The 25,031-nt window shown below is 38.7% G+C and overlaps 1 protein-coding gene across 19 annotated transcripts in view; it reads left to right on the top strand.

The window, feature by feature from the left end:
* The window catches only part of LOC105493516 (estrogen related receptor gamma), a 643,478-nt gene that overhangs the window by 177,173 nt on the left and 441,274 nt on the right, over window positions 1–25,031 (top strand). The gene's annotated exons all lie outside the window — the stretch shown is intronic.

Raw genomic sequence — 25,031 nt, 5'->3', positions numbered from 1 at the left:
ATTAAATTTGTAGCCTGAAATGTTCATTTACACCTCTGTCTCTGCCATGCTTTCAAGTGGGAACACGTTTTTAAACATTCACAGACAAGGGAATTTTAGGCACTTAGCTACACTAAGCCTTGTCTTCTTGGAATGAAGACAGTAGAAAGCAGAAAAACTCAAAGACTTGACCAAAGATCCCTAGTTGAGAGGAAATAACCAGGTCACCAACATTCAGTAGTACTTAGGCAATGCCAGGGCCTCACACTGAGGTTACCAGCTTGCCAACCATCTGTAGTAAGGCGGCTACTCTCAGATTCTCCCAAACCACTTTCTTTCTCTCGCTAGTTCTTTTGATTCCTTTGTGTTTATTCCATAGTTTCAAATAAGAACAAAGCGTATAAACTGGACTTTCTATTTGCAGTTAAACAAATAGCAGAAAGCACTGACAATTTTTCTTTCTTTTTTTTTTTTTTTTTTTTTTTTTTTTTTTTATGAGACGGAGTCTCGCTCTGTCGCCCGGGCTGGAGTGCAGTGGCCGGATCTCGGCTCACTGCAAGCTCCGCCTCCCGGGGTTCACGCCATTCTCCTGCCTCAGCCTCCCGTGTAGCTGGGACTACAGGCGCCCGCCACCTCGCCCGGCTAGTTTTTTGTATTTTTTAGTAGAGACGGGGTTTCACCGTGTTAGCCAGGATGGTCTTGATCTCCTGACCTCGTGATCCGCCCGTCTCGGCCTCCCAAAGTGCTGGGATTACAGGCTTGAGCCACCGCGCCCGGCCCCTTTTCTTTCTTTATGGTTGTAACAATTATGTCATCTTTGACTATAGGGTTAGAAGTATCAAATAATTTCTTAGGTAAAATAATTTCAATAATGATCCTGTAACAAGAATTATAGTGGATAATTCCTTTAAAATGAATAATCTGTAGTAAAGATTATGTCACACTTTATTTTGTGTGTGTATATGTGTGTGTTTTTCTCTTTTAGTCAAATGGTTTTCAATAGCAATTACTGAAGTGTCAATGACCTTCTCCTTCAATTGAATTAAAAAACTTAAATGAAGTTTTACTAGTATCAGCCTTTGCTGTCATACAGGTAATTGAGAACATGATATATGTTACAACAATGCCACCTATAGTTAGTAGCCTTTGTTTAAAGCAAGGTAAAATTTTACATATGCTGCGGTAGAAAACAGCCTAAAATAAAAGTCTGTTAATCAACAATGTATCAAGTACCACCTACCCTTCCAAGCTCTAGGAAGAAATAGACAAACAATAAGGGTAAATTTCTCAAGTTGTGACTATTTCAGGGAAGGTAGGAATTTACTTAAAAAAGAAATCCTTAATAAGATATAGATAGTTTATGTTCTAAATATCTTCTAATAGGTTGTGGTTTCTTTTATTTTCTTCATGGTATCCTTTGATAAAAATAATTTCATACCCAGATAGACTTTATCACTTTTTCATGGTTGGTATTTTTTGTGTTGGCAAATTTTCTTTTTGCTGACTGAGAGGTCATAAAGATATTCTGTTTTATTGTCTTCTTAAAGTTGTAGAGGTTTGCTTTTCACAACCTTTAGTCCAGCTGGAATTTGTTTTGTGTGGTATAAGGTAGGGTTTCTTTAAAGTTTAATGAGTTATCTCAGCACAATTTACGGAATAGTTCATCTTGTTCCCATAGATCTGCAATTTACTTTGTTAGATTCCAAGTTACCATCTGGCGAGGTCTTTTTCGTAAGCTATTTGGTCCCATTGATCAATTTGTCTCTCCCTCCTTGTATAAATACCATATTGTCTTACAGTAGCTTTGTAATATGTTTTGATGTCTGATGAAAGAAGCTTGCAAAAGGATGAACAAATAAATTTGGTATGTTCCTACAAGGAATACAGTAGAGCACTAAAATCAATGAACCTCCACAGCTATGCGCATTAACATGAAGAAATTGGGCCAGGCCTGGTGATTCATGCCTGTAATTCCAGCACTTTGGGAGGACTAGGTGGGAGTGAGAGGTGACAATGTGCTATCAGCCCTCACTCTCAGCGCCTCCTCAGCCTCAGCCTCCACTCTGGCTGCGCTTGAGGAGCCCTTCAGCCCCCCCATGGCATCGTGGGAGCCACTCTCTGGGCTGGCTGAGGCCGGAGCCGCCTCTCTCTGCTTGCGGGGAGGTCTGCAGGGAGAGGCGTGGGCAGGAACCGGGGCTGCGCTCGTCGGCCAGTGTGAGTTCTGGAGGGCGGGGCGCAGGCGCGGGCTCTGCGGGCCCCGCACACGGAACCGCCAGCCAGCGCCGCAGGCCCGGGCCAGCAGCTGCAGAGGTTGCGCCGTGTCCCCCAGCAGTGCTGGCCCACCGGCGCTGCCCTCAAATTCTCTCCCGGCTTTACCTGCCTCCCCGCGGGGCAGGGCTCGGGACCTGCAGCCGCCATGTCTGAGCTCCTTCCCCTGCGGTGGGCTCCCGCGCGGCCTGAGCCTCCCTGATGGGCGCCGCCCTCTGCTCCCTGGCGCCCGGTCCCGTCGACAGCCCAAGGGCTGAGGAGTGCAGGCGCTGCTCGGGACTGGTGGGCAGCTCCGCCGGCAGCCCTAGTGCAGGATCCACTGGGTGAAGCCAGCTGGGCCCCTGAACTGGATGGGAACTTGGAGAACGTTTATATCTAGCCGGAGGATGGTATGTGCACCAATCAGCACTCTGTATCTAGCTAACCTAGTGGGGACTTGGAGGGCTAGCACTCTGTGACTCTGTGTCTACCTCAAGGATTGTAAACGCACCAATCAGCACTCTGTGTCTAGCTCAGGGTTTGTAAATACACCAATCAGTACTCTGTGTCTACCTCAAGGTTTGTGAATATGTATCTAGCTAACCTAGTGGGGACTTGGAGGACTAGCACTCTGTGACTCTGTGTCCAGCTCAAGGATTGTAAGAGCACCAATCAGCACTCTGTCAAAATGGACCAATCAACTCTCTGTAAAATGGACCAATCAGCAGGATGTGGGTGGGGCCAGATAAGGGAATAGAAGCAGGCTGCCCAAGCCAACCAGTGACAACGCCATGGGGTCGCCTTCCACCCTATGGAAGGTTTCTTCTTTTGCTATTTGCAATAACGCTTGCTGCTGCTCACTTTTTGGGTCCATGCTGCCTTTATGAGCTGTAACACTCACCGCGAAGGTCTGCAGCTTCACTCCTGAAGCCAGTGAGACCACGAACCTATGGGGAAAAACGAACAACTCCAGACGTGCTGCCTTTAAGAGCTGTAACGCTCACCACGAAGGTCTGCAGCTTCACTCCTGACAGAGAGACCACGAACCCACCAGAAGGAAGAAGCTCCAGACACATCTGAACGTCTGAAGGAACAAATTCTGGACACACCATCTTTAAGAACTGTACCACTCACCTCGAGGGTCCGTGGCTTCATTCTTAAAGTCAGTGAGACCAAGAACCCACCAATTCGGGACACAGGAGGACTGCTTAAAGCCAGGAGTGCAAGACCTACCTGGGTAACACAGCGAGACCCTGTCTCTACAAAAAATATATTTTTTTAAAATTAGCCAGGCATGGTGGCATGCATCTATAGTCCCGGATACTCAGGAGGTTGAGACAGGAGGATCACTTGGGCTCAAGAGTTAAAGGCTGCAGCTAGCCATGATTACACCACTGCGCTCCAGCGTGGACAACAGAATGAGACTGTCTCCTCAAACAAACAAACACATGGAGGAGTCATAAAAGCATAGTATTGGATGAGAAAACAAAAAACAACCAGAGAGGACTATATATAGTATGACACAATCTTGAAAAGTCCCATAGAAATAACCTAAACAATACATCATTTAGAGATTCGTTCATGTAATCAAATTTCTAATTAAAACAAAGGAATGATGTGCACACAATTCGAGGTGGTGGTTACTTCTGGTGAGGAATGTAGCTGAATGGAATTGAGGAAGGGGTCACAGGTAGCTTTAATAGTTTGGCAATGCTCATTATTTAAGCTGGTTGGTAGATCCATGAGAGTTTATTCTGTTATTATGTTTCATACCTACATATATGAGATATCTATGGTCTCTAACGATTACAAAAGGAAAATTCAAACACCATAAAATATGTTCATGTATATAATGATAATCTTACAAAAGCATTGCAAGGGACTAGACTGTTTTCTTTACATTACAGACCTTATTCTTCAATGTTCTATTTGTAACTCAAATTAAATGTACATACACACACATATAATATCTAATCAAACTGCTACAATGTAATACAGTTTAAATCCTGACTCTGGAACCGACCAGCTGTATGAATTTAACAAGTTACTTAAACACCCTAATCCTCAGTGTTCTTATCTGTAAAGTGGGAGTAGTTCCTCCTGGGATTCTTGTGAAGATTAACAGTTTCTCAGTAAGCACTTAATACAGGTTAATTTGTCTATTTTATTAACAAATTCTCTATACACGTATATGTACAGATGTATGTATACCTGTAGATACACATATAAATATATAAAATATGTAATTTTTCACTTTGTTCTATGAAGTCTATTAGATCCATGTGCTCACTCCGTCTCAATTTTTAAAAAATCTTTTAAAAATATTCATTTATTTATTTATTTATTTATTTATTTATTTTAGAGACAGGGTCTTGGTTTGTTACCCAGGCTGGAGTGTGTCCTACCTTGAACTCCTGGGCTTCAGGGATCCTGCTGCCTCGGCCCTCCAGGCAGCTGAGACTACAGGTGTGTGCCACTGCATCCAGCTATTTTTTTTTTTTTTTTTTAAGATAGGCTCTTGCCATGTTACCCAGGATGGTCTCAAATTCCTGGGCTCAAGTGATCCTTGTGACTTGGCTTCCCAAAGTGCTGGGATTTCAGGCACGAGTGAAAATTCCTGGCCTCATTTCTTAAAAATCAAATTCATTTAGTCCAGGATTTGGGAGCACAGTTTTAGGTGTGTGTGTTTTTTTTTCTTTTAAATTGATATATCTGCAGCTTTTAAAATATGGTTAAAGACTAAAATGTTATGAGTTTAAGTTGGTAAATAGTTCAACCTATAGTCCTCTCAACACTTCTGGAGGGTTAAAAACTTGTTCTAGGATCTGAGAATCAGTAGTGAGCAAAAGTTGAATGAATGCGCAAAATTCCTTGTCCTCATAGAGCTTATATTTTGGTAGAATGAGATAAACCATACATAATAGTGAGGAGGAAAGGAGGGAAGAAAGGACGGAAGGACAGAAGGAAGGAAAGGAAAGGAGGAAGGAAGGAAGATAAAAGTGCAAAAGAGAGGGAAGGAGAGAGGGACAAAGGAACTAAAAAATTAGTGTAAAAATAATCACATCTTCATGGGTAAGTGTTACGGGAAAAATAAAACTGGATAAAGAGAATAGGGAATGCTGGAGATCTGCTTGCTATTTTGTGCAGAATATTCCAGAAGGTACTAAAGGAAGTGAGAAAACAGGCAGGTGGATCTCTGGGACAAGAAAGTCCCCACAGAGGGAACAGGAACTGTGAGAGGTCTGGTGATTGGTTGCTCAAGGACACCAGGAGAATGAAGAGTCTAAGCAGATGGAGCAGTACTAGGAGATGAGATCATAATGTTACCGGAGCGGCAGATCGTGTTGTGCTTTAGTGAATGTTGTAAATATTTTTGGCTCTTAGTGAGTGATCTGAAATGCTATTGGATTGCTCTCAGCAGAGAAGTGATAAGATCTAACATATTTTTAAAAGATCACTTTTTAAAAATGGGCAAAAGACTTGAACAAACACCTCACAAAAGAAGATATACAAATGGTCAATAAGCATATGGAAATATGTTCACAACCATTCATCATCAGGGAAAGATGGATTAAAACCACAGTGAGATGCCATTGTATACCCATTGGAATGGCCCAAATTAAAACCAACAATATCAGCAAGAGCCCATTGACAAATGCTTACAAGTATGTAGTGTAATCTGAACTTTTATCCATTGCTAGTGAGTGTGTAAAATAGCATAACACTTTGAAAAACAAGCAGTTTTATATGAAACTGAAGATTCTTACCTATGACCCAGCATTCCACTCTGAGGCATTTACTCAACAACAACAAAAGCATAGGTCTACAAAAAAGCTTTGTGCAGTGTTTATGGCATCTTTATTCATAATAGCTAAAACGTGTGAAACAAACTCAAATGTCCATCAACAAATAATGAACAAATTAGGGGATATTTATACAATGGAATACTGCTCTTCAATAATATGATATAACTATTAATACTCTCAATAACAGATGAATCTCATAAATCTTATGCTGTAGTAAAGGAAACCAGGGACACATGGTGGTGCATACTATATGTTTCCATTCATGTGACCTTCTGAAACAAGCAAAGCTAAGCTTTCATAATAGGAATCAGAACACTGGTTTCCTCTGGGAGGCGATTGAGTGGACAGGATCATAAGGGAAACGTTTTGGGATGATAGGAATGTCCTGTAACTTGATGGAGATGGTTTTACAGTAGTCAAAACTCATCAAACTTTACTCTTAAAATCTGTGTGTCTTATTGTAGGCTATAATTAGTTATTTAATGAATAACTTAATACCTAGACTTTTAAAAAAGCAAAAGGTGTCACTGTGGCTTGCCTATAGAGAATAGACTGAAGAGGCCGAGGGTGGAGACAGAGGAACCAGTCGAGATGCCATTGCCCTAGTCCAGAAGGGAGATGCTGGTGCTGTGGATTGAGGTGGTAAGGATGAAGAGGGGAGAACAGGTCAGCTCTGGATGTATTTTGAAGGAAAAGTCAAATGGATTGCATGGGTGGTGTTAGAGAAAGAAAGAGTTGAGGATGTTTCTGAAGTTTTGGGGCTGTGTAACCAAAAGATGTGAAATATTGGGGAAGGATAGATTTGCTTAAAGAGAGTAATGTGGATTCGTTTTTGGAAATGTTAATTTTGAGATGCATATTATACAAATATGCATATTACATTCAAATAAATGTGCTGAGTAGGAAGATAGATAAATGAGTCTGGAGTTCACAAGGCACATCTTGGCTAAAGTTATAAATTTTGGATTTGTAAGTATGGATATGGTCAAGACTATGGAGACTGTGACCACCTAGGGAGAGTGTAGGAAGATAAAAGAAGAGATCCAAGGACTTGGCTTCTTTAACATTTAGAGGACTGGGAGATGAGCAACAATCAACAGAGTATAGATAAAAGAAGCAACCAGTGAGGAGGAAAGCAAAAAGAAAGTGATATTCCTAATGTTCAGCAAAGAAGTATAAGAATCTAACCAAGTCCTTTTCACATTTAAATTATTTGGAATCACTTTTATCCACCAGTCAATATTTTTAATATCACAGTGGTATGATGCTTTTCATAACCTGCCTTTAATACCTTTAAGATTGAAAGTATAATTTCAAGAATTGCAGAATACTGAGATTTCATCTCATTTCTGTTTTATTTTGTGGTTTTTCCTATTTGGTTAACCTTTTGGTTTTGTTTATTCCTTGATTGAAAGCTTTTGATAGATAAATATTGGCACACAAGTGACATAGGAATTGTTCATGCCAACCTCTATTAACTTTCAAAATTTTATTATTTTTTTCTGAAAGACTTGGCTATTTGTATTCTCTCTAACTGCACTGCCAGGCGTGTGACAGGATAGCTCCTTCGTACACAACGACATTATTCCTAGTGCATCACCACAGGTCAATCTTTTTTGAAGGCATTCTAAGAGATTCAAATTTAAGTTAAAACAAATTTCATAATATGGAGCCACAAAATCCTTCAAATAGCCAGAGCAATACTAAAAGGAACAAAGCTGGAGGCATCACACTACCTGACTTCAAAATATACTACAAAGCAATAGTGATCAAAACAGCATGGTGCTGATATACAAACTGACACATAGACCAGTGGAACAGAATGGATAACCCAGAAATAAATCCACATATTTATAGGCAATTGATTTCCCACAAAGGTGCCAAGAACATTCACTGAGGAAAGAACACCCTCTAAAATAAATGGTGTTGGGGAAAGTGGATATCTATACACAGAAGATTGAAACTACATCCCTATTCCTCATCACATACAATAATAAACTCAAAATGGATTAAAGACTTAACTGGAAGACTTGAAACTATAAAACTACTAGAAAAAAACATATGGGAAACTCTTCAGGACATTGGTCTAGGAAAAGATTTTGATTGTAAGACTGTAAAAGCACAGAGCAACTACAAGTAGATAAATGGAACTATATTAAACTGAAAAAACTTCCTCACAGCAAAGGAAACAATTTACAAAGTCAAAAGACAACCTATAAATGGGAGAAAATATTTGCAAACTGACACAGACTAGCTGTGACAAGAGACTAATATCCGAAATACACAAGAAACACAAACAACAGCAAAAACAAACAAACAAAAAAACCAAATAATTCAATTAGAAATGGGCAAAGGACCTCAATAGAGATTTCTTAAAAGAAGATGAACAAATAGCCAATAAGTATTTGAAAAAATGCTCAACATCACTAGTCATCAGGGAATTGCAAAAATCAAAACCATAAGGAAATATTATTTTCCTTCATTTAGAATGGCTGTTATCAAAAAGACAAAAAAGAACAAATGCTAGTGAGGATGCAGAGAAAAGGGAAGACTTATGTACTGTTGGTGGGAATATAAATTACCACGGCCACTATGGTGAATAGCATGGAGGGTTCTTTTAAAAAACCTAAAAATAGAACTACTGTGTGATCCAGCAGTCCCACTACTGTGTATTTATCCAATAGAAAGGAAATCAGCATATCAAAGAAATATCTAAACTCTTATGTTTATTGCAACACCATTCACAATTGCCAAGGTATGGAATCATCCTAAATGACCATCAATGAATTAATGAATAAGGAATGTGTAGTGTATCGACACAATGAAATACCATGCAGCCATAAAAAAGAATGAGATTTTTGTCATTCACAGCAATGTGGATCAGCCTGAAGGACATTACATCAAGTGAAATAAGTCAGGCAAAGAAAAGAAATACCCTGGATGTTCTTACATGTGGGAGATTAAAAGTATTGAGTTCATGGAAAAAGAGAGTATAATTATGGTTATTAGAGACTGGGAGGGGTAGGTGTGAGGGAAGGATGGGAGAGGTTGGTTAACAGATACAAAGTTACAGATAGATAGACAGAATAAGTTCTAGTGTTCTATAGCACAGTAGGTTAAATATTAACAATAATTTAATGTATATGTTCAAAAAATCTAGAAGAGAAATTTTGGATGTTCCCAATGCAAAGAATTGATAAATAGTTATGATGATGGATATTCTAATTACCATGATTTTATCATTACACATTGTATACATGTATTGAAATATCACTCTATATTGTATAAATATGTGCAATTATTACATGTCAACTAAAAATAAAGGGAACAGAAACCCAACTCCATATGCTGTTGCCAATGCAAATAGTACCAATGAAGTGACAATCAGATGAACAGCTAAGTTCACACATGCTCAGGCAGGATCACTACTGAGATGTCACAACTTACTCCTCTGCCTGTCAGCTGGCAAGTGTCTTAATTGAAGAAACATAGCATATATATTAACGTGAACCATACTGCATTATATGTGATAGCCTTGATATTCTGAGGCATACATTATACATACATTTAGAACCTGATTAGGTAATCAGAATATTGTTCAACTGATGGAATGCTCAAGGCATGATCTTTGACTCATTTTATATAAGGTCTTCTTCTTTACATATGCCTAAATCAAGTAATTAGGAGCATTTAGTGCATTATATTGAAAATTGCATAGTGCACCGTGCTCTTGTATCCCTAGAAGAGGCCAAGATTCATCATGTTAAATTAAGCAGCAAGAAGTAGGAATAATGATGGAATTTCCAGGGTATAGAATGAAGCAAACTGAACTTGGTTTTGATGGCCCCAATGCAGGGATGGGGAATTCTTGAGTAACTTTACAGAGCTTTCCTGAAAATGGTCATCCAAGAGGTGTGAAGACTTCTTCAGTGGAGAAGGGCTATATTGAAGTTTTTATTTTTTTAAATACATTGAGTTATTACTTATAGCATTTTTTTATCCATGGAGTAGTACAATTAAAAAGATACTGATTGCACACATATTAACAAGTCCATTATCTCATAATCTAAAAAATATGTTCAGAGATGAGATATGATGTAACTTGGCTCATAAGCTAAAGAACCAAGATGACAATTAATTGATGTTTTAGGCATATTTATCTTCTCTTCAACAATTGAAAAGTAGGAAGGAGCATGGAATCTATAGAAAATCTAAAGTAATGATGGTAATATAAACTGTCTCAGCCATTTTCCATTTTGCATAGGCTTTTTAATGTTTTCCTTCTTAATAGTCTTACAATTTTTTTCCATTGCCCCTCAAATTGATATATCATTAATGATGAACCATATGATTGTTTTAATATTTATAATTATGTCTGTTATATTATTTCTTTAAGCACTTTAAAATATGACACAAATGAATACTTGAGCTATATTTTATATAATTTCAAAATAATTTTAGCGCTCTTCCCACTTTGCAAGTAGAACCTTTGCAGCTCTGTGATTTATGATGACATCACGTCCTTTCAGAGATAACACTGTTATGTCACTGAACCTGAAGTGGTGAGGTCAAAAGTACATGTGAAGTAATTATGGGCCTGAACTGAAGACCATGCTTCAGTTCAAAGGAAAGCGAGCAGGGCCAAGAGTGAGGATGAAGGTATCAGGGGATAGTGAACAGAAAAGAAGACAACAAATCTTTGAAATATGGTCAACGGCATGAGCAGAGATTTTACCCTCAGCATTTTCATAGTATGCTTTGGAAAATGAAAAGAAATAATGATGAGAAAAAAAGCCTGCGAGCCTTTAAAACTTTGCTCTATTGCCTTACTAAGAAAGGCTTTGGAAAACAGAGGAGTTACATAAATGAGAGCAGGTGCGGTCGTGCAGAGGTAACTATTCAGCATATGTAAGTGCAGTTGGAAAATCATTGTCTTGCAGAGAATACTCGAAATTGGTCCCTAATGGCCTTGGTTTTTGTCATATGGTCTTGATTATAAGGCTAAAATTGCATTGCCATGCCTTTAGTGTGAACGAGATGGATGGATAATTATTACGTGTGCTGAATACCTTTCTGCATGGAGGAACTAGGACATCCCCTGGTCATTGTAGCCACCATTTCGACTGGCTGTCAGAAAAGCTCGAAGCAGCCAATTCATCACCATATTTATGTGGGGGAGAAAAGGCATTGTGCCTCTGTGGTTGGGTGTGCACACTCCCACTACATATACATATGCAGATTGTAGACATTCTGAAGTGGCCCAGTGTAAGTGATTGTGAGGCAATGTTCAAAGAAGCAGTTGAATTAGTGTAAGTAAGGGGTTCAAAAATGAAACAGCGAGCTCTGTAGAAAATTGATGACTCTTGGTGGTGTCCATGTGCTAGTAGCTGGCAGCAAAGCAGTGCCAGGAAAGATCTGGGGGCTCAGTTGGAAATGTTGCAGGAAGTTTAAAATTTTATTGACAATAGGAGCTGTTTCTGGAAGACTGATGATTTTAGACACACTGAGAAAAAAAAAAAACCCTTTTTTTTTTGTTATGCATGTATTTCCAACCAATTTTGCTATCTTGCATGCCTCTCAGGATCCTCTCAGAAGGTGGATATAATGATAGTGACAAAAATTCCAGCAGCTATTTTTGCTGAGAATAAATTTTGTGTCTGTTTCATAGTTGCTACTACCATCTTTGCTGGTTAGGACGCCACAGGAGGATGCCATGGGGGAATAAGAACAAACCTAGTACTTTGTCATATCTGAGTGGGTAAGATTCAGGAATGCAATAAGATCCCTGACCATGACCACACAACTCATTCATCACGGGCATATTTATCAGGGATCCTGTCCTTGTGAGGCTGTGGCTTCCTGTTTCCATGCTGCCCTTTGCAAACTATGGGCAATTAGCTATGAGGGCCACTATCTCTTCTACTCTAAGCCTTGAACTGTGGGGCCAGCACCGAGGGGAGAAAACAAATCACTCTTTCCTGAAAAGCTTGTAGAAAGTCTAATGTGAGAGCAGTCTCAGGTTTGAGAGGACAGTGTTCTGAGCCCCAAATCAGCATTTGACAGTTTTCTGGTTGTGGTATATAATTTGCCACTCAAAGACCAGTGGGGGTGTTGGCAAGGTGTGGGGCGGAGAGCGTTTACACAAGTTGGTTGATCGGGTGTAGCCAATCACTCTAGCTGTTCTACTGATGATATTTAGATTGTTTGGATGCAGGGTGTATATTTAAGGTAAGAAGTGGCCAAAACATTAAGGAATTAAGGATGTGTGTTTGTCAATTAAAGAAAGAGTAGGAAATACAAGTGCAGAACCATTATGTATATATATAATATATATATATATGCAAACATATGTGTATATAGTATGTGTATATTCTGTGTGTGTGTGTTTTCTTGTGCAAAACACATAGCAAGAGTCAAAATTCTGTAACAATTATTTTAGTATATTTAATGCAAGCTTTTATTTTTGCTGTATATATACACACACATATATATAGTGATAGTTCCATTATACCCATTATTATGCTATATAGTAGTTAAATCTGGGATTCTAGGGCAATAAAACATGAGGGTTACACTATTTTGGTGCTGTTTTTAGTTTTCATTTCTATTGGAAAGTGCTAAATTAGTAGCATTTTGTGATTCCTGATTTAGCTCTTTTAATAAGAAGCAGAAGCTAAAAACAGCCCAACCAAGCAGTTGAAGTCTTATCACAAGCCCGTAAGATCAATAAGCTAAAAAAAGTATGAAAGTTTTTGAGTGACAGCTTAAAAATGGAAAATTTAAATATATATCACTGCCTTCTGCTCCATTGTGTAATGCATAAAGCCCATTTTGGCAGTACGTTTTTAAGCAGTCCAGAAAGTGATTTATTAGTATCACTGGATTTGTGTTTATGTTCCATGCTGTAAACTATGCTTACAGCAATATATCTGTATTAAGGCATTAATACGAGGAGTGCTACCTAAGCTTAACACTACTAATATTGTCCAAAGTATAGTTTATTGGGCTATAAATAGTAACATCAGTATTGACACTTGCTGCATCATCTAAGTCCCTGAATAACTTGTGTCTGATGCTAAATGAACATGTTGCTGTTGACAGGATATAAAACATAAATAGTGAATACAAGTGATATTTCATAGCTACTGCTGGTATTTTCCACTCTCTTTTGATCTGCAGAGAAGGAGTTCTCTGTGTGCTGAGACCATCATAGATTTCCCAGTGTTTGTTAGAGGATTGTGATTAGAAGATACCACATCTCGGTTTTAAACATGCTTATTTCATGCGACCACTAATTGTAAACTAAATTTCACGGTCGATCTCTCATGAAAATCCTATATTATAAGACACCTCTCAATAGATGGATACTCCATATACTTTTAAAAAAATAAGATAAATATGCTTTCAGAACAGGGATACAACTAAGGATATGAATTTCTGGAAGAGTTTTTGAACATTTTCAATAATTGTATAAAATGGTCTATGTCACAAATAGATAATCATTGCTTATAATAATAGACAAATAAATAAAATGTAGGATAGTCAGCAAATCAGGAATTGAGTTTCTGTTTAACCTTTTGCACTCAACCTAGGTCTTTACTCTGATATGAAGCTGGTTGTTATTAATTCATTTAACAAGTTTTTATTGAGAGTTTACTGTTATATGGTGGATGCTGTTTTCATAGACAAGTATTTTCTAAGCTTGATTTCTTTTGTTGAAAATCAAGGCAGTATTTCAAGTCTTTTGAATTTCACCAGATACACTCTCCTTTATTAAAAGCTATAAACAATGAAAAAGCTCTTTCTTAAAAGTTACCTTCAGAATAGGGGGCAAAACAGTCACGTAAATCGTGAATTTGCTAATTTACCTAGGTGTTCCTAACTTTACATTGTAAAGTCTAATGACATATATTAAATTAAGTTTTGAGTTCATTAGAATTGGAAGATAGTCATTTCTAGTAATTCATTCAACATATGATTATGGAACACCAATTACGGGCCAGAAACCACGTTGCTCTCTAGACAATTAATAGTAAATGAAGCACATTCCTTATCCCGAAGACATAGTCAAATAATACCCCATTTTGCTGAAGTAACTCAAAAGAAGTGAGGGCTGGGTGTGGTGGCTCATGCCTGTAATCCCAGCACTTTGGGAGTCCTAGGCAGATTGATCACATGAGGTCAGGAGTTCGAGACCAGCCTGGCCAACATGGCGAAACCCCTTCTCTATTAAAAATATAAAAATTAGCTGGGTGTGGTGGCATGTGCCTATAATCCCAGCTACTTGGGAGGCTGAGGCTGGAGAATGGCCTGAGCCCGGGATGTGGAGGTTGCAGTGAGCTGACACAGCACCACTGCACTCCAGCCTGGGTAAGAGATCAAGACTGTCTCAGAAAAACAAAAAAAGAAGCTTGGAAAAACTCAGTTCTTTCCCCCTCCCTAAACTAGTAAAAGAGAAGAATCAAATTATAATGAAACACATTTTTGGTTTGTTTATAATTTCTTGCTCATTTGTTGTAGAAGATGACAGAGACAAGCTCACAGAAATGTCAATATATTCATGTACTTTCCTTGACTTTTTCACCTCAAACATTGTAATTTTTTTGGAACTGATTAGGTGGTGACAGGAAAGAGACCAGTTTAGGTAACACTTATGATCTCAGATATTAATATCATGGGTGCTAACTGTGAGGGACATTATTAATCTTGTTAAAAATGAAGAGAAGCAAGCCTTAACTGCCTTTCTTTTTGTTGAAAGAAGGTGAAGTACAAAGTGGACAGTGTGCCTGGAGAGGGATAATGTTCTCATCCAGAAAATCAGAAACACATGCTCATCTTTTCAAAGCTATAAAAGTTTGTGCCTTGATGAAACCTTTTATTCTCCCTCAAGAAACCTTCAACATTATTTCACTTATTTTGCGGTAAATAAACCTGTGCCTTTGCAGGTTTGCAGATAGTGGCCAGGTGGTTAATGTACAGGAAACAAAGAATGAGGGAATCACCAGGAAAGGTTTCTCTCTCCTTTCGTCTAAATCCAGAAGGAGGGAGCTGGAGACGGATGTGGCTGGTCAAGAAAACTCAGTGGGAGAAGCCAGTTAAAACAGGAAACATAGTAAATTCTAGAGCTTCAGCATGGTGAAGGTGTTGGAAAGGCAGAGTGCTCTCTTCTTTCCTAGCTGATTCACTGACAGCATCCAGATCAATGCTGAGCCCAGGGGAGAGGCCTCCTTCTCCCAAAGTATGCTGGAGTACCATAAACTAGAACTCAGAGTGCTCTAAGCTTATGTTCTTGTTTTGGGGGCCCTAAATAGATCCTTGAAAAAGTACACCAAATGGTGTCAGAGTGAAGGCAGGAAACCCAGGGACTTATGAAATCCAGTGGTTTTTCATTAATTCCTCAGTGCCTTATTTCTTAGGGGAAATATTCAGCTTTGGTCTAAAAAACAGCTAAAAACCTTATGCAAAGAGCTTGTAAACAAACACCCACTTGAACCATCTGGTTTTGTAACACATACAAGTGATTAAGCCTCAGAGCTATGATTGTTAAATTTTTGAGAACACAACAATCCCAAATACCCCCAAATAGATTCCTTATACCAGTTTATGGGGGGAGAAGGGGTACATGATACTATGTATAGTAGATAATCTGGAAAGGTTAACACAGTTTTTTTGTTTCCTTACTTTCCTCCCTCCCACCCTGCCACCCTTCCTCCTCCTTTTCCTTCCTTTTTTCACTATGAGTGTTATAGAAAGATACAACATATGGACTAAAAACATGTTTGTAGTTCCACTATACTAAGTCTACATTGTTAACAACTTAGAATGTTCCTTATCTTTACCTTCGTTATTATTTTTGCCCTTGATAGAATGAGAAACATGTGTGCTTGAATGTGTGTGTTGTGTGTGCGTGTGTGTGCACACACACACAAGGGGGGTGTCTTAGCTCCTTTTAGAATACATTAAACAATCTGGTCTATTTGCAAATAATGAATTCATACTTTTTGTTCGTAATGACTAAAGCAAGTCAGGTCAGGGGGAAATTAAATATGTTAAGAGCTCTCATTTTAATTGTATAATATCGATACAGTCTTTATAGTTAATTTCCTTGACAAGTCGTAGGGCATATGGATTGGATTCTTCACATATTTCTAACGTGGAAATGATTCTAAATTGGAACATTTCATTTAGGTGACATCACCGTAGGGAAAAAGAATAAGTTGCACCCTGTACTGCAAGTATGTGGAAATAACACAGTTCTAGCTGATGACTTTCAAAATGAATTGCCCTAGTACACAGAATCAAAAACTCTAAAATGAAATAAAAACTCTTGGTGAGAAAACAATATTAGGTCTCCTATTTCTTTTTTTTTTTTTTTTTTTTTTGGCCCAGGCTGGAGTGCAGTGGCGCCATCTTGGCTCACTGCAATCTCTGCCTCCCAGGTACAAGAGATTCTCCTGCCTAAGCCTCCTGAGTGGCTGGGATTACAGGCGCGCACTACCAGTGATCCGCCCGCCTCTGCCTCGCAGGGTGCTGAGATTCCAGGCGTGAGCCGCTATGCCTGGCCACGTCCACTATTTCTTTCTCCCTAATCTTGACCATTCCTCATCTCCAGATTTATCATAGTAGCTGGTGGGAGGAATTGTTGAAAGAAGAGGGGAAAGAGAGTGTTTAGTTTCAGCAGTGGTGGTTGGAGTATCAAACTCACTCCCAAATATATGATGGTTCAAATATAATAAAAGCTAATTTTTCCTTCACATAAAGTTTCTAATGGGTGTTCTTGATTGGGATGAGTCTCTTTCAAGTGATGATTTCAAGGCCAAGCTCCTTCTATCTTGTGGCTCTCTGACCTCAATACACAGCATCCACAGTTTCCTATATCTATCATCTGCATAAAAGGAGACCATATGGGATATTGTGTGTGTGTAGCGGGGTGGTTTATGGACCAAGTATGGGGAGGCTCCTGTCACTTCTACTCTCTTTCCATGGAGGAAAACTCATCTCATGACCTTATATAAGCATAAGAGTGGCTGGAATATGGTTAGCTGTGTGTCAAGGAGCAAGGGGAACTGTTGGTTAGTTTCCATGGCAAAAGGAAAAGAGGAGAAAAAGATGGGTGTTGACACAGGACACTATGGATCTTTTTATTTGCTAAGGAGGAAACAATGAAAGTAAAACCCTTTTCAGTGATGTGCTGATAAACTGGCTTTTCCAGGGGGAATAAAACCACTTCACCTGATTTGTATTGTTTGCCAATTTCCTTGGTGTAAATATGCACAGCCCCAGCTCTAGAAAGCTAGGAATAAGCCATTCTAGCTTGTCATTTTACTAACTAACTCTGAAAAAAATACATCTGAGGAAGTCCATTTATGGGAAGGAAGTGAGCATGCATTTTGCCTTTGGTATTTGACACAAGGAAAGATTCACTTTGGAATGAACCTCTTTATCATCTGAAAAACCATCAATATGATATATTCGTATCAACAACAGATGTGGGCATACAATTTTAAGTCAGGGAAAAATAGCACCAAGGGCACAGTGAGTCAAGGCTACCCATCTGGCCTGAATCCTGGGTCATGCTCAGGCAAAATGTAAAGCACCTAGAACCACTTTCCAGTGAGTGTGCCGAGAAGACAGAAGCCACTTCTGGGAGAGGTATATTTACATTTTTTTTCTTGCAATTTCATGTGATTGTTCCTGTAATCATTTTCCAAGAAGAGGGAAAGACTTGGAGATGAAATGGATGACAGCGATTAAAAACATAGATGCTAAGGATAATTTCTCTGTTTCTGATTATAAAAGAAGTTGGATGTTGGTGTCATTCCCTGTGAGAGAAGCAGAGAAATCAGGCCAGGTGCGGTGGCTCACACCTCTAATGCCACTTAGGGAAACTGAGGCGGGCAGATCACTTGAGGTCAGGAGTTTGAGATCAGCCTGGCCAACATGGTGAAACCCTGTCTCTACTAAAAATACAAAAATTAGCTGGGTGTGGTGGTGGGTACCTATAATCTCAGTTACTCGGGAGGCTGAGGCAGGAGAATCACTTGATCCCAGTGATCTGAGATCATACCATTGCACTCCAGCCATGGTGACAGAGGGAGACTCCCTCTAAAAAAAAAAAAAGAAAGAAAGAAAAACAGAAAGAAAGGGAGAAAAAGAAAGAAAGGAAGGAAGGAAGGAAGAAAGGAAGGAAGGAAAGATATGGGGGGGTGGTCTGTGTTTTAAGAAAACACCGTTAAAATTTAAATGGATGCTCAGATCTTAATTGGCTAATTAATCGACATTGTTAGTAGACCAATGGGTGTATATCCTTTGGACATTTTCACTATTACTTCTCAGCTTTTGCTGGCCAAAGAATCAGGCCATGTAATGATCAGTTTGATTTGCTCTTACCATTCTGTTTGATCCATGCAGATGTGGGTGTGGTGTATCTGAATCATGATGTAGTGGTCCAGATAGCTGGTCAAGACATGCAAGGGCCTATGATGCAGCCCAGTTGCTTTTGTTGTGTGTGGGTTTGTTTTCAGAAGTGTTAAAGATACAGCACCTCCCAAACCAATGATTACTCTGAGTCTTCACTGTAAAGGCTTGGAGTTTCCTATGAGGTGCCTGTTGCTTTGTCCTACTTGGGAGGGTTCTGATAGCATCGTGAAGACTGTGGTCTCTCTAGGATTCATTTGGAACACAAGCTGAGGCTGATCAAAGCCTAAAGATGAATTAGATCTGTGATTTCTTGGTTCTAGTTAGTACTGGTTTATTTTACATCAATTGCTGTTTTTGGAAAGTACTAAAACTGGTAATGACAGACTCAGGTACTGAGGTTTCTCAAAAAGTTAATTCATTCACTTAGTAAATAATAAGCTGTTCCAGGGAGCAGCTCTCCTCCTCACATATTTCCTTATGATGGTGAAAAGTAAGCTCCTCTGAAACTAACTTTTCTCCTGCCAACCATCTCTATTGAATTTTTCCTTAACTGTGGTCTGCCAAAAAAAACAGAACTGAGACTTGGCACACCAGTTTTGATCAGACCAACCATCAGAATCATAATGTCCTAAGTACAAAGCCCACTAATTGAATTTCATTCACGGACTGAAATACAGCAGCCAAGGCAGAGAACACTGTCGGCTGTTTTTTATGAGGTGCAGAGTCTAAAGTCATTTTTTAAATGTGAGTGATGCAATTTCTTGTATCTTTCATTTAAAATGCTACTTGGTAAACAGTGTTTCAGATTAGTGTATTTGTAATTTAAATGAAGACAGTACATCAAGCTGAATCTGAAAAGAAAGGAGAAGTTTGGGAAATGATTCGTTCCCCTTTTTGTGTGATCTACTGTAGAAAATAATAAATAAATAGGTATAGAGGGGGGAAGAAAGGCTTCTGGATTTTAGGAGACAAAATCGAACCATTTCTAAAAGAGTCAGTTCCAACAGCTAAATCTTTGTTTTCTTCAAGCACACTAATAAATTCTGCCTAATTCATTTTTTATTTTCTCTCGGGGTTTGCTTGCAGATTTGCCTCAACAAAGGAAGCATCATGTTACATCTTTTAAATAATTGATGGCTCTCAGTTCAAGCCAGCTTGAAGGAAATTCTGAAAATAGGTACTGATTGAGCAAGTGCCTCCTTCCTCCCCACATTCCCCTCCTCAACACTCTCTCTTCTCATCTTTGTTTAACCAAACCCACTTTTCCCTCTCCTTTTGTTTATTTGCCTCCTTGGTTGAGAGCAGAGGGTGCTTTCATTTGGGTTTAGGCTTTAGCTAATTCTTGGTATCTCTCATTTATTTCACAACATTCTATTTACTTTATTAAAGATAGGGGGAGCTATTAATTATAAGCTGACTGATCTAATGAGGAGCTTTTAATTAATCAACAGAAATGTTATGTCATAATAACCACTGGAAACAGTTTGTTGGAATTATGAGAAAACTGGGCTTAGAGCTTGTCCCTCTAAATTTGCAGTGTGTTATTCTCCAACCGTCAAATTACCCTGGAAGCTGGGTCAGCTGCAGCCTTGCCCAGCTGTTCCTGTAGGTCCTAATACTGTGAGCTATTCTCTGTTATTCCCCCAGAGAGAGAAGAGCATCTCCATTTTACCTCACTCTTGGTGTGATTAGCAGTTGTCTAAGACTTGGAAAAGCCATTACCACTTTCAGGCAGATATGGCTGGTAGAACCTTAGACTGGTCTATAGTGATTCTGGCTTCTAGTCATGACTTTGTAAGTCACTTTGCCTTACAGGACTTCCCTTTCCTTACTGGTAAAATGAGGGCTTTGGAGTGCATTATCGCCAAGATCTTCATCAACATAGCCTTCTTGCATGCTCCAGGGAAAGGGATGATAAACCAAGAACTTGCACTGCGTTTGATTTTGGGTGCATTAATGGTATTCTGACTTTGAGTGAATGAAGATCATGTGCTCCTTCTTTATTAACTTTCCTGTTTCTTTCCATGATTTTTCTTTTCTCTTAGTCTTTCATTTATGTCTTCTCTTATTTATTTCCCTTCCCTTTCCTTTCTAACTTTTCATGTTTCCAGGGTTAAAGTGGAAGGAAAATGATTGGCAAAGTGCTAGACTCAAGGATCTGGGCCAACTTAATGAAGAAATCTCTTATTTTAAAAATATTTTGTCCTCACAGAAAAGCTTCCTCCGTCAGAGTTTGCATCAGAAAGTAGCCAATATTATTGAATTTGTGAAGACTAAATATAGAGTGGCAAATATCGGGAGATCTAAATCTGGAATTCTATGTTTGACCTCAGTTTAACTGGAGGGAGTCTTACATTGTACCCATCACTGAAAAAGCTGTATCTAAATTGATGGATTATTTTCTACTCTCAAAACTATTTCATAATCTTTAAGGCACTTTTCTTTTCAAAAGATGCATCACATAGATTATATCATGACATTTTATCTCTTAATAGATCACATTTCCTGGCGGTGGGGAGCTGAAGTTGTCTTTGCCCTATATCTCCCCATCATCCAGTAGCTTGCTTGCCTGCCCAAGATATCCTGCCTGATTGCCTTTATTGAAATCCTGAAAAAAAAACCTTCAAATAATCAAACCCGCATGAATAACATATGGTAGGGGATCTGGAAAACTGAGGAAATTCTTCTGTTTATCTTTTTCTGGCTGTACACTAAAGTTATCTTCAGAATCATTAAAGGAAATATGTGTTTCCCCTTTTAAAAATCTTTACTTCTGCTATGCATTCACTTTTTGAGAGTATATGCTGTTCAGGGTTTTGTATCTGTGTGTAGTAAGTAGATCCCTCACAATAGGATATACTCTTAAGGTTTTGGAATTCAAAATGTGTTTTTCCCCAAGGACAGCTGGGTGAATGGTTGGGTTCCACTGTCATGCTACCATGTTTGAGGAATATCATGTGCTAAGTGGCTTATCCTTTTATTGGAATATTTATTCTTAGAACCAGTTTGAGACCCAAGAACTGTATTTAGAGAGGTAATTCCCCTTCTAAGAAGGTTCCTGCAACAATACAGAGGCAGCTACTGGTGATGGTAGAGGGTGATGGTAGGGATGGTGTAAGTCCTATTGCCTTGGGGTCACTGACTTTGTGGGTGAAGGGATACTGGTAATGTAGTTATCTATGTTTGTTTTAAAAATATTCTCTGGGACAGGGAAGAGAATTCAGAGGCTTCCTCTTCCTATCTCATACTACACAACCACGGTGGGGTAGATCATTCACTTTGTAATACGTACGAAAAGTGCACCCTGGGAATCGTGCAATGCAAAATCCAGGCAACTGCACCTGATAGTTCTTAATCCTGGAATTTTTTCTTTGTAATAGACAATCATCAGCTTACAAAACAGTTGTGAGTTGTGTCTCAGTCTACATTTTAAAACTGGTTATTCAGAAACAATAATTGGTAACTGGGACCTAATTAAACTAAAGAGCTTCTCCACAGCAAAAGAACTATCAAAAGAGAGACAAGCTACAGAATGAGAGAAAATATTTGTAAACTATGCATACTACAAAGGACTAATGTTCAGAAACTACAAGGAACTTGAATGACTGAACAAGAAACAAATAACCCCATTAAAAAGTGGGCTAAGAACATAAACAGACATATCTCAAAAGAAGACATACGAGTGACCAACAAACATATGAAAAAATGCTCAACATCAGTAATCATCAGAGAAATGCAAGTCAAAACCCCAGTGAGATACCATCTTACACCAGTAGGAGTGGCTATTATTAAAAGTGAAAAAGTAACAGATGTTTGCGAGGTTGTGGAGAAAAGGAAACACTTATAACTATTTGTGGGAATGTAAATTAGTTCAGCCTCTGTGGAAACCGGTTTGGAGGTTTCTCAAATAACTAAAAACAGAACTACCATTCAACCTAGCAATTCCATTACTGGATATATACCCAGAGGAAAAGAAATTATTCTACCAAAAAGACACCTGCCCTCATATGTATAACACAGCACTATTCACAATAGCAAAGACATGGAATCAACCCAAGTGCCCATCAGTTGAGGACTGGATAAAGAAATATGGTACATATAGAGTATGGAATACCATACAGCCATAAAAAAAGAATGAAATCATGTCCTTTGCAGCAACATGGATGCAGCTGGAGGCCATTATTCTAAGTGAATTAACACAGAAACAGAAAACCAAATGTTACATGTTCTTACTTATAAGTGAGAGCTAAACATTGGATAGAAACAGACAGAGATGAGAACAATAGACACTGGGGACTCCAAAAGAGGGGAGGGAGGGAGGGAATCAAGGGTTGAAAAACTTTCTGTCTGGTACTATGTTCACTGTTTGGGTGACGGGATCAGTAGAAGCCCAAATCTCAGCATCATGCAATATACTCTTGTAGCAAACCTACACATGCACCCCCTGAATCTAAAACTGAAAATAAAATAAAACAAAATAAAACTGGTTGTTTGGAATTTAGAATATTTGCAGACAAGGGAAAAAGTGAGATAAATAGTAGTGCATTTCCTGGGTTACCCACAAAATTCTTCTCAATCATATTGTTACTGGACTTCTAAAGGCCATTTACAATCTTTATCCCCCCATTCTTAGTATATTACCTATAGTATTGAATAAGAAATCTTTCACCTGGATTGGTTGTCACCATTTAAATCAAGATTTTTCTGGGGAAATATATACTGCATTTTGTAATAAGAGGAAATCATAAGGGTAACAGGAACTGATTCCATACACCCTTCCAATGCCCCACCATCTCCCCTTGCCCACAAACTGAATCTCCTGAGTTGAACGCCTCTGCTTAGAGATAGTTGTTGGTATGGGATCAAAAGGAGAACTGGTTCCCAAAACCATTGTTTTAACATTAACATTATTTCAAATTTTCAGCCATTTCAGAGATAGAGTATGACAAGTTGTAGAGTTTAAATGTTAACTTGAAATCTACGGCCACACTGGCTATGAGCATTAGCAATATTACACAGAAAGCAGCCACCTAACTGTTGAAATCAGCACCTGAAGGATTTTTCTTTATTCAAGTCCTGTGTTTGTACTTCCTGAGTCCTGTGCTTTCTTTTTAAAAAAGCAAAAACCTAAATTAGGTCTTCTTGGACTTCTGACCCTCTAGTGTCAGTTGGGTGGGTCCTCTCCTAGTGTTTCTCTATACTTACATAAATTACAGTTTTTTAACAGGTTCTTATGTTCACACTCCTAAAAAATAAATAGGATTGGATTCTCACATTCGAGTCGTCTTACCTCCTGTCTCTCTCATGGGTATGTTTGAAACACCATCCTAGTTTTATATGTAAAGCACCCTCCTTTCTTGATTCTAGACCCTGTCAAATTCCAACCTACACTAGAAACCTCCTCGGTCTCTTGTCTTAGCTGATCTTCAGCTCACTTTATGCAAGAAATTATTTAAAAATGATCCCTTTGTTTTCTAGTATTCAAATAGTTTCTCTTTAGCATTACAGTAAATTACCAAGGTATGATCCCAACTGCTGGGTGTAGGGGGAAGTTGGGATTGAAACCTCAATCTAGTTTATTTGCCAAGCATTTTACTTTTAACCTCATTCTTGAAAGAAAGCGGGAAAGCAATGAGTCTGAAGGGTGTCTTTAGTGAAACGATTTAGAGAGTCGTCTGAGGGTCTTCTGATGCAATGCAGGCATCTCTTTGAAGTGTTCACTCCCCAAAGTCTACAGTTACCACATTCATGCCTCAAGGGATGTGATGCAAAGTGGCCTGGTGCCACCTGAGTAATTATTTTCTCCACATCTTTTACTTAATATATTGCACCAGAGCGTGCACCAAACAAATTGTCAGGGCCATTCCGGCCTCCTGTTAGTCACAACCTTCTCTTCTCCCTTCTCACCTCCTGAGCTGCAAGTTAGCACAGAATTTCCCTGGATATACAAGGGATTGTTTTGTTGCTCTGAACAGTCTTTTTATATTTTAGTAAAGATATGAGAAGCATTAAGTTAAATCATATGGAATTGCCGTTTTTGTAGGTCGAAATTGATAGAATAACAGCAACTTCATGAGGTTCAACCCAGTAGCTTCCTTTGATAGACATCTCCCTAAAACATCATTAGTGTATGTTTAGTGAAAACCCACTTGGAGTTTACTTAAAATAGAAGCTTCAAGTTTTCCCACTTAGAAAGCTGGGGCCTCTACCCTCTCTCTTGTGTTTTTTTCTGAAGATCAGAGAAATAGGACACAAAGGCTTCACATTTGGAGAAATGCATATATTTTGAGACTAATATGAAGTAAGTACAAAGTCCCTTGGTCTTGGAAGAATTTTTTTTTTCTGAAAGTTGTATATGGGTATTATAATGGAAAACGCTTTGAAACCCTAACCAGAGCATTTGCTATAAATAAGAGAGGAGCGGAAGATTAATAAATCTGATAAAGCTGAGAAGGAAGAAATCTTAAAATAAGAAATGAGGACTGTACCTTCGTTGGAGTGTTAATACAGCCCTGAGTGTATGTATAGGAAAATCAAAGACTTGCTAAAGGCAGAGCATACTAAGTCATAGCTATTAAT

This window comes from Macaca nemestrina, chromosome 1 (assembly GCF_043159975.1).
Source record: "Macaca nemestrina isolate mMacNem1 chromosome 1, mMacNem.hap1, whole genome shotgun sequence".
Classification (NCBI taxonomy): Eukaryota; Metazoa; Chordata; class Mammalia; order Primates; family Cercopithecidae; genus Macaca; species Macaca nemestrina.
The sequence above is the reverse complement of the archived record's forward strand: the minus strand, read 5'-3'. Positions and strand labels throughout refer to the sequence as shown.